Below are 12,044 nucleotides of genomic sequence, written 5' to 3'. Positions count from 1 at the left end.
AACATGGATCCATCATCCCTTGTTACCACTGTGGTGGTGGTGTAATGGTGTGGGGGATGTTTTCTTGGCACACTCTAGGCCCCTTAGTGCCAATTGGGCATCGTTCAAATGCCTCGGCCTACCTGAGCATGGTTTCTGACCATGTCCATCCCTTTATGAGCACCATGTACCCATCCTCTGATGGCTACAACCAACAGGATAATGCACCATGTCACAAAGCTGGAATCAAATTAGTTTCTTGAACATGACGTTCACTGTACTAGGGATGCAGTTATGTGTAGTAGTGATGTTAACTGGAATGATGCAAATCATCAGAGGGATATCTGCTCTATGTATAATGATATTGTTAATGCCTTGCATGGTTGTAGTAAGCCATTTTTTTTTTAAATCAAAGGGTAAAATGAATAAGACTAGGCCTGGCTGGAGTATATATGTAGCTGAATATCAGGATGAAGTCCTGGAAGCTTTAAAATGATGGTGTATAACAGGTAAACCCAGTCAAGGGCCTGAGTTTGAGTATAAGAAGTCTACAAATGCAAGATATAAGCATGCTATTCACTTTATCTGTAAAAATAAGCAAACCTTAAGGGCTGATTCTATGGCTATGGTTAAATCATAATATCACTGATTTTTGGAAAGACGTCAGAACTTTTAATAGATGCAGAGTATCTCTTCCTTGTACCTTGGATGGAGTTTCGGGGGCAGATAATATTGCAGAAATATGGAGACTGCATTATTGTAGTCTTTTTAATTGCATCCAAAATGAATTGTATAATGTGGATGATATTATGATCTGATCGTGTAACGTGAGGTGGATCATGCTATAAGTAAATTACCTCAAAATAAAGCTAGTGGCCCAGATAATATTTCTGCTGAACACCTTAAATATGGAAGTAAGAGGATAGCCCCTTTATTAGCTGTCTTTTTTTCTGGCCTTTTGATTCATGGTGTGTTACCAGATTCAATGTTGCCTGTTCTGTTTGTACCAGTAATTAAGAACAAAGCTGGAATGGTAGGCAACTTAGATCATTATAGACCTATACATTTAGCTATGTCCTATCTAAAATGTTGGAAAAAATCTTGCTGGATAGGTTAAATGTTTTTATTAATTCTACAGACAAGCAGTTTGGATTTAAGGCTAAACGTACTGATCTTTACATCTATGCATTTAAGGAAATAGTAAACAAGAAGAGAGAGAAAATCTCAGTCTTTATGTGCTTCATTGATGCATCTAAAGTTTTGATCGGTTTAACGATGCAAAGTTATTTTTTTAAATGAGACAAAGAGGGTGGCCAGAATATATTATGAGAAACCTGGATTATTGGTATGCCCACCACATGATGAAAGTCAAATGGACAATAAAGGACATTTCATCAAAGAACGCATGACAGATGATGAGGATATTAAAAGGCAACGCTGTATGATGTATATGCAGATGGATATACATTTACGGAAGTTTAGTTTCTGTTCAGATTAGGTGCAGGTGTCACTTTTTAAAGCATATTGTACAATACTTTATGCTGCTCATCTGTGGTTCAACTATAGAACATCTAGTTTACAGAAGCTTCAAGTAGCTTATAATTTTTTACTAAAGAGACCTAGATGGCATAGTGCAAGTGACATGTTTGTGAGTGCAAGAGTAATCACTTTTAAAGCACTGTTACAAAATCTTATGTACAGATTTATCTGCCGGCTAAATGATTCAGAAAATGAGATTATTGTAGGTCTATCAAATATAAGGGTTAGTACTACACTGTATCAGTCAAAGCTGTGGAGACATTGGTACTGTTGCATTTTGTCACTTTCCATTGTGTGTGGTAGGTGTTGTGGGTTGTACAGTATTGTTCAAAATAATAGCAGTACAATGTGACTAACCAGAATAATCAAGGTTTTTAGTATATTTTTTATTGCTACGTGGCAAACAAGTTACCAGTAGGTTCAGTAGATTGTCAGAAAACAAACGAGACCCAGCATTCATGATATGCACGCTCTTAAGGCTGTGCAATTGGGCAATTAGTTGAAAGGGGTGTGTTCAAAAAAATAGTAGTGTCTACCTTTGACTGTACAAACTCAAAACTATTTTGTACAAACATTTTTTTTTTCTGGGATTTAGCAATCCTGTGAATCACTAAACTAATATTTAGTTGTATGACCACAGTTTTTTAAAACTGCTTGACATCTGTGTGGCATGGAGTCAACCAACTTGTGGCACCTCTCAGCTGTTATTCCACTCCATGATTCTTTAACAACATTCCACAATTCATTCACATTTCTTGGTTTTGCTTCAGAAACAGCATTTTTGATATCACCCCACAAGTTCTCAATTGGATTAAGGTCTGGAGATTGGGCTGGCCACTCCATAACATTAATTTTGTTGGTTTGGAACCAAGACTTTGCCCGTTTACTAGTGTGTTTTGGGTCATTGTCTTGTTGAAACAACCATTTCAAGGGCATGTCCTCTTCAGCATAGGGCAACATGACCTCTTCAAGTATTATAACATATGCAAACTGATCCATGATCCCTGGTATGCGATAAATAGGCCCAACACCATAGTAGGAGAAACATGCCCATATCATGATGCTTGCACCTCCATGCTTCACTGTCTTCACTGTGTACTGTGGCTTGAATTCAGAGTTTGGGGGTCGTCTCACAAACTGCCTGTGGCCCTTGGACCCAAAAAGAACAATTTTACTCTCATCAGTCCACAAAATGTTCCTCCATTTCTCTTTAGGCCAGTTGATGTGTTCTTTGGCAAATTGTAACCTCTTCTGCACATGCCTTTTTTTTAACAGAGGGACTTTGCGGGGGATTCTTGAAAATAGATTAGCTTCACACAGACGTCTTCTAACTGTCACAGTACTTACAGGTAACTCCAGACTGTCTTTGATCATCCTGGAGGTGATCATTGGCTGAGCCTTTGCCATTCTGGTTATTCTTCTATCCATTTTGATGGTTGTCTTCCGTTTTCTTCCACGTCTCTCTGGTTTTGCTCTCCATTTTAAGGCATTGGAGATCATTTTAACTGAACAGCCTATCATTTTTTGCACCTCTTTATAGGTTTTCCCCTCTCTAATCAACTTTTTAATCAAAGTACGCTGTTCTTCTGAACAATGTCTTGAATGACCCATTTTCCTCAGCTTTCAAATGCATGTTCAACAAGTGTTGGCTTCATCCTTAAATAGGGGCCACCTGATTCACACCTGTTTCTTCACAAAATTGATGACCTCAGTGATTGAATGCAACACTGCTATTTTTTTGAACACACCCCTTTCAACTAATTCAACTAATTGCCCAATTGCACAGCCTTAAGAGCGTGCATATCATGAATGCTGGGTCTCATTTGTTTTCTGAGAATCTACTGAACCTACTGGTAACTTGTTTGCCACGTAGCAATAAAAAAATATACGAAAAACCTTGATTATTCTGGTTAGTCACATTGTACTGCTATTATTTTGAACAATACTGTATATGTTGTCATATTGTCTTGTTTTTGTTTTTTTTTAACCTTGAGTCTGTAATAAAAGATTGATTGATATTGCTCCTGTGAAAGTCAGCAAGAATACGTCAGACAAAAAGCACCCTGGAGAAAATCAACAGCAGTACAGAGTGAAAAAGACCATGCAGAAAAGATGAGAGAATGTGGGAGAAGATGAAACTTGAAATTCACAATAGCATCTGTAAAGAAAGCTTTTATGCTTGTAATGTGGAACTAGCCACAGCTAGACAGACCATTCTCACAAACCATGTAAACGGTAACTTACAACACTCTTTTTTTGCTACTGTTGAGAGACTGACAAAACCCAGCAAAGGCAGATTCCCAGTGAAATGCTCTCCGACAGCAAATGCAATGAGTTTGCTTTCTTCTTTTCTGAGAAGATCAATAATATCAAAAAGGCGATAAGCACATCTTCAAGTTATGTACAGGTCAGACAGATTCAACAAGCAATTTCAAAAAGTAGTTACTATGTCTGTTTTTTAAATAAATGATAGCAACATTTTGAAAGACATAGTACAGCACCTTAAATCGTCAACCAGCTATCTTAACACACTTCCCACATTTTTTCTAAAGTGTGCTAAACTATTTAGAAGCAGATCTCTTAGAAGTGGTGAATGCCTCACTTCTTTCTGGTACTTTTCCAAACAAACTGAAAAAATGCAGTTGTTAAACCCCTTCTGAAAAAGAGCAATCTTGATAACACCATATTGAGCAACTATAGACCAATATCAAATCTTCTCATACTCATACCTCTAAGGGAGAGGTTCTTATGTGAGTATAGCATAAGTCTAAGTTGACGTCCATTGCATGCAGAGTCCCACAAGGCTCAGTTCTTGCTCTGCTCTTGTTTAGCCTGCATATGCTCAGACTAAGTCAAATAATGAGAAAGAGTCAAATTGCCTATCATCCCAGCTATGCTGATGATACCTAGATTTACCAAGCCTTATCACAAAATGACTACAGCCCCATTGACTCCCTCAGCCAATGCACTGATGAAATTAACAGTTGGATGTGCCATAACATTTTTCAGCTAAACAAGGAGGAAACTGAAGCCTTTTTATTTGGAAACAAAGATGACGTTCCCAAGGTGAATACATACCTTGACTTTAGGGGATTCAAAAAACTAAAAATCAAGTCAATAATCTTATTGTGATTCTGGAGACAGACCTTAGTTTCAGTAGTCATGTCAAAGCTGTACCTAAATCAGCATACTATCATCTCAAAAACATTGCAAGAATTAGATGTTTTGTTTCCAGTCAAGATTTGGAGAAACTTGTTCATGCCTTTATCACCAGCAGGGTGGACTATTGTAATAGTCTCCTCACCGGCCTTCACAAGAAGACCATTAGACAGCTGCAGCTCATCCAGAACACTGCTGCCAGGATTCTGACTAGAACCTTAGGTGCATAGACTGGCTTCCAGTTGTATTTAGGATTGATTTTAAAGTAATTTTAATCATTTATAAATCACTCAATGGCCTAGTAGCGAAATACATCGCAGATGTGCTCACTGAATATAAACCTATCAGACCAAGAAATACCAAGTGTTCACACAAAACAAGGGGAGTCCACTTTTAGTTATTATGCCCCCTGCACCTGGAATCAGCTACCAAAAGAGATCAGATGTGCTTAAATATTAACCACATTTAAATCCAGACTCAAAACTCAACTGTTTAGCTGTGCATTTATTAAATGAGCGCTGTGCTACGTCCAAACTGATTGCACTGTATTTTTGTATGGTAATTTTCTATTTTTAAATTAATTTCAAATCAATATTTTAAGCATTTTAGAAGTTTTTAAATTCCTTGTTTTATTGTTGTGATAATTATATAATTATTTTACTTCCTTTTATGTAAAGAACTTTGAATTACCATTGAGTATGAAATGTGCTTCTTAAAAAAATGTTTTTAAATAAAAATATTGCCTTACCTAAGCATAGGCTAAGCTAAGCACTGTTTGGTAACTCATAAGTTATAGAGGCTACAGTCCAGCTGCTGAAAAATATAACTAAGCTAGTAGTGTTCCTACTTTAAATGAATTCAATTCAAGCCACTGGTTTAGTGGTGTTTTGGTGTCTCCCCTCTGGTCCTGTTTGGTGTCGCAGCTTCAATTGCACTTATTTATGTTAAAAATGCTTTAAAAATGCTTTTATTTTTTATTGGCTTTTAATGTTGCACTATGTACATACAACCGTTTATATATATATATATATATATATATATATATATATATATATATATATATATATATATATATATATATATATATATATATATATATATATATATATATACACTATTGGAAAAATTATTTTAGGGGTGTGAGGAGGCATCATTGTTTATACTGTATTAAAAATGAAGTCCACTGTGTTTGACTTTGAAAACCTCTGAAAATTATAGAGAAATAGTTATGTCAATAAATATATAAAACCATAAATAGTGCAAAGGTGAGAAAACAGAGAGAAAAAAAAACTACTTACTATGACAGTGTCACGTGGATCAATGACAACCTAAGAAAGAGATCCTGTTCACCTCAAAGTGTCTATGAGTGAATTATTTCACATAACTATCAATACATATGTAATGCTGTGTTAGACAAAGACGAGGCGAGGGGCATTAACTTTTTGTTCACAGATTGGCCTTGGGTCACAGGTAGTCTTTGGACTTAATCTCATCAAGCCCCAACAGTCATCATTATCCCTAATGTGCAGCAGGTAGTCCTGATGTAAGGTCCTAATTCCTTCCCTGCTGTTCTTAGGCTTCAGTCTGTGAACAGGTAAGTTTTGAGACTGTTCCACAACATTGTATGGCATAAAATTCCATTGTTATTTAAGTTTGCAATTGCCTGTATTAGCCAGTTTTCTTATGAGTAGCCTACTCTGTCTCTTGAATTCAAGGTCTGGAGTTTCACTCTTTAATTATTCATTAATTTGTTTCTTTGTTGATTTTCCAATTCTTTTTCAGAAGCTAATAGATATGCCTTCTGTTGAGGTTTGCTGGCAGTGGATGACCATATAGATAGTAAGGTGTTGTCTGTGAGTTACGTATTCCCAGCATTTCTACTTTATTAAGCCCCTTTCAGACATAGTCTTCACTAAGGTGACCAGACATGCCACTCCTGGGAGCACTTTCTGGCCAGGATTTTTAAATTGCCTAAAATAACCAGGTTTTGTCTGTGTGCGCTGCATAGATCGATCATTGTATGACATCTAAGTACTGTGAGAGCGGTAGTGAGCAGAACAGATGGCTCCTTATGCTTTCAAATCGCCCTCTCTGTACTTTGATCATTATTTTAGGCAATTCCAGGGCAGAACATGTCCCCGAGAAGTGGCACATCTGGTCACCTTAGTCTTTACTTGTAAACTATCAGTAAATTACCAGTAAAAGATGTGTGAACAGGACCTTTTAAAAAATACCGGTAAATTGGTTTTGACAATTTACCTGTAAGGGAAGTTGTAACATTACCAGTAAATTACAAGAATTATGTTTTGTGTACTCAAAACTAATGTTACCGGTACGAGCATGTACTAAGTCATATTGCGCTAACAAATGAAGTCTGCCTTGGGACAATCATAAAGTTCTTATGGAGATGACATGGTTACTCTGAGCTACCTCTATCTGTGTTTGGATGCGCATCTTGTGTATATAAGAGCAAAAATGTGTTACGTTTGATCATCCCCTTATGCCTTTCACTTTGACTTCAAAAATGTTTGTCAATTGGACAGATAGGGAAACTAAAGCACTTCTTCTCTTGCAGATGAATGAAGGCAACAGAGCAGCTGGTAAAGATCATTTTCGGATGAATATCTTCACAGAATTTACTGGTATTTTGGTGCTAATGTGTGAATGGTCTCTTGCCAGTAAAAAAAAGAAACAGAACACAAACAGAACACATTTACTTGTGCAAACAGCATTTCTGTGTATTTATCATAATTTTATGGTAATTTACGCTGTGTGAAAGAGCTATTAGACTGCTTTCTAAGTCAAGTGAATGTGGGAGGGCATTTCATAGTGAACAAAGAACTTTTCCATAAAGGCTTTAGAAACAGTCATTGCTCACTGTTCTTTGGGATGAAAGGCTTTAACATAGCAGGTTAAATGGTTGATTGTTACTAAAACATTGACAATGCCCTTTTAGTCAGGTTCTTCAATGACCAGGCACATTCAGCTTTGCACTCGTCAGTATATATGTGAAAGGATTAGTGCCAGTTCTCTCTACAAACTGAGCACCATACAGGTAATTGTGACACTTGCCCACAACAGCCCGAGTGTTGTTCACGGGCACTTAGTTTCCTAATTGCAAATACAACAGCCAAAAGTCCATAAGAATGTTCTTGATATAGAACACCACCCAGGCCACCTAAACTGGCATCTACATGGAGGAAATATGGCTTGGTTGGGTCAGCAAAGGAAAGTTCTGCTTAGGCAGTGGACGATTTTATGGGAAAGTCTTTGTGCATGTTTGATCGCATCAATCACTGCAGTGTTTGGTCTCTTTGTAGTATTTCTTTCTTTCCAGCTTGTCTTATCTCATCCAGTTGATTTTAGACATGATGTTTTTAGACACTTTTAAACATGATGTTTACCTTAAACGACTTCTTTTAGAAGATGTCACCAACTACTCTCTCCATAAGCCTCCAAAATGTCACAGGGGCCCCAGTGATTCTCTGTGGCATATGGTCAAACTGATGGAATCCAAAAGGACAGACAAAGGTATTTTTTCATTGTCTTCCTCTGACATAGCTATCTGATAGTAACCACTGCAGAGATTCAAGACTGAAAACCATTTGTTGCCAGACATGCAGTCCAGGTCAACATCAATCCTAGGTTTGGTGTACTGATCAAGAATGGTTTAATGTTTAAGATACAGTAATTCCACTTTTTTCCAAGCTATCACAATGGGTGACATGGCGGGTATTTCAGAATCATTATTGTTGCCAGCTGCCAGGAGGTCTTTTAGGTGGCATCATAAATCATAAATATCAGCAGGTGTGATGCATTGAGAATGTTCTATGATAGGCCGGGAATCATGGATGTTCAATGGCTTTTGCCAGGCCTACTGCCTTTTCCTCGAAAGAGAAAACTTTCATTTGACAATTTCTGAAATAATCTCTTTTCCAGGTGGAAGGTAATGGTGACTTGCTGAAGTCAAACATCTCAGGACTGATTGTCTGGTTAGAGGTACAGTCTCTTGGTGCCACTGCCACAGTAAAAGTATGATTGTACTTTGATTGTATGGATAGCTAAAAAGTGCTATATGTCCCCAAATGAACAGACCAGTGAAAGGATGCAGGTGTACATTATAGGTAGTTGTCTGTTATACCATGTATCAAACACACTGGTGACCTGGGATTGTCTAAATAGAGCTTGGGAGGGAAATCTAATTTTTGCTGAGATCATTGACTCAGAGCCCACTTATCCCTTGGGGGGACTGATTGACCCAGTTATTCCAATCTGGCTTGTTTTTAAAAACGAGGCTTGTTGCTCATTTTAACTTTTCATTGGGAGCACACCAGCTTCTGAATCAGTGGCAGAGCTAGAGTTTTATAGACGGGCTGGCCAGGGGTGGCCAAGACCAATTCAGGGGTCCTTAGACCATGACAGAACATCAGTATAGGAAGTCCAATGTGAGCATAAAAAATGCATGAATAAACATTTTACAATTGCGGATTACTTCACATTACCCCACATTAGTTAAATAAACGGTAACTTTAAATGTCAGTCTATTGGAAATGATTTCTGTTATTTCTCTCATCTCATTAACCAGTGTTCAGAGCAAAAGATCTAACATCAGCAGGCTACAGTGAATGTTGTAAATATTGTTCAGAAAACCAAAATCTTCAGCTTACTTCAAATATTTCGGCCAACTTTTGAGTTCAGAATTATTATTTTTTAATTTTTAATAATAATTAATAATTATTTTAAATAATTTAAAGAATTATTAAGGAATAATTAACAAGCTTACTATGTACATATTATTTTTATAAACTAAACTGTACATGGATAAAAGTATATATAAAAGTAACAATTGATTTTCATTAAAAGTTTAGCAATTATGAGTGAATATATGTCATTTTTGCAAAATTCTCCTCTCTAATGTAAATTGTTCTTGCTAATTTTTGGACACTGAATGGATTTTCTGCTGTTATGTGACAATATTTTCTAGATGCTGTCTTTCTTTGGTTGAAACGCTCATTGGGTGGCTACATGAAACAGAATACATTCAGGAAGTTGTAGTGTATCTTTCGACATGGTTTGTTGTTCATTCAATGTTTATTTTTTGCTAATTGGAATTATAACCGTCAGTCCACTAAATAGCTCCAAAACTGTATTTACTGTTTGAAATTCATATTAAAACTAACATAATATGAATTTGGAGACTTTGTTTCCTATTATCAAAATAACCTTCTCCGTCTTGTCTGTCAACTCGTTGTCTGTGTCCTCTCTGCTCTGCAATGTTTTTCTCTCTGTAAGAAAATTAATGTGTGGCGCGTATGTGAGAGACTGGAAATGGATGAGATGAATCACAAATTCGAAACACCGGATCAGGCGTTTCACATCCTCAAGTTTAAGATTGAAATAAATGCTTCTTTCAGTACGATTAAACAAAGAAAATGAAATAGTAGCTTATTAATTATTGGGGTGGCTGATCAGATGTCCGGGGTGTGCAGTGTCACCTTTGGCTCAACCACTGTTCTGAATGACTTGTACAGAGTTTTCTAGAGCTTTACACCTTGTAGTGATAGGCCGTCTTCTCCACAACTGTAACAAAAAAGTCATAATCTTGATTCTTGCTACAGTAAGTCTTGTTTTTACAGTAGAAGAGGTAGAGTTTGTTTGGTGCTGAACATGTCAAACTGGCTGAATCTGACTCACACTCAAGACAGCTAGATGCTGCTGTAGCTCTTGAAGTTGTTTCTTGCGCATGTGTACTTCTGAATACTGATGTGTCTCTACACATCTGTCTTTGCCTTAACCAATGAATCACCGAAAAAAACAAACACCAAGCTTTGACCTGCTGTCAGATGTGCACACAGTTCCTGGATGTCAGATTTTAATTCCTTCACCACAGATAATGTAAATGCACCATCATTAAAGTGATCATAATTCTTTTCCTGACCACTTCACAAATTTCATTCAGTAGGACTAACAATCTGGGCAGTCACGCTTTCATGTTTCTCAACCTTAGCTGTAGAAACATCTGCAATTAAAAAAAAACACCTATTATCAGCTGTTCCACCAATTTTAATATCAAAATTATGAAAAAAGTATTTGAGTCAGTGATTCAATGTCTCACTCATAAGCCTACTTTACTTGTTTCATTACTGGATGAATCAACATTTTTGAACAATTCTCTTGAATGAAAGATTCATTCAATGTCAAATACATTTGGCGAAAAAAATGGAGTCGACACAAACGTTATTTGAAGGGCAGCAGAAGCTCACACGCTGCACAGATGATGGATTCAGGGTAACTGAATGGGTAGAACCTGTACAGTCTTGCCCTCTCCAGCCAAGAAACTACTGTAAACCCCATAACACTGGCTCAACACTTTTCAGAAATGATCATTTTTCAAGTTTTTCTTCAACAACCTGTGGCTGGAAGGGTATACAAGTGGTCAATTACTTCTCAACACTTGCACAATACTAGTAGACTGAAGGGACTGGTGTCTACCTTAGTGTCTCTGACTCACCCTCTTCCAAAGGTTTTAACTGTCTGTATAGCTTTTTCAATATATGACACTTCTGTTTTTTTCAGAAACTCTTTTCAGTAGTAGAGCATGCTTCTCATCAACAGTGGCCTCTTTTCTCCAGAAAGAGAGTTCTTCTTGAATGAAAGAGTTACTGTGAAAGCCAGGTGCAGACATACCCAGGTTAGTATGACAGAAAATGGCTATTTTACTTACCTCTAGAACAGTGGTTCTTTTAAACCCCCCTGTCTGCACATTTTATCAGACACACTCAGTTTAGTTCATAGAGCTCTCTCCTAACTAGCTGATGATCTGATTCAGGTGTGTTAATTAGGGAGACATGCAAAATGCAACCCCGCCATTGCAAGCCTGAATTAGGGGGCGTTTTGACAGAATAAAATACAAATGGCCTCTTCACTCAACCAAGCCAACATAACCAGCAAAGTACCATCAAATCCCACTTCTGTGCATGCAGTCCATAACCACCAGTCCAGTGTGGTCCCAGGCAATCTGCTGCCACCTGTGAGTGCTTCCAAAGCGATATCCCCTTCCGTGGTGCTAAAGGAACTCTGAATCATGCAGGGATTCAGCGCTATCTGGGTATTATACCCACCCTCAGTGCCAGATGAACTCTTGTTTGCTGTCCAGGATCAGGTTATCCATCTTATTTTTCTTTTTGGTTTTTCAAAGCAAAATCGGATTTGATCACACTGCTCCAGATACACACTTTTTCAAATTACTGATAATTAATAATCTGGATTGCTACTGCTGTATGGAGCCCCTAAGGTACACGGTAATGGAAAACATATAAAGCAGAAAAAGAAATGTCAATGTTTTTGCATTGTCTCAGAAATGTTTG

This window comes from Carassius gibelio, chromosome B2 (genome assembly GCF_023724105.1).
Source record: "Carassius gibelio isolate Cgi1373 ecotype wild population from Czech Republic chromosome B2, carGib1.2-hapl.c, whole genome shotgun sequence".
NCBI lineage: Eukaryota > Metazoa > Chordata > Actinopteri > Cypriniformes > Cyprinidae > Carassius > Carassius gibelio.
Note: the sequence above shows the minus strand (reverse complement) of the source record.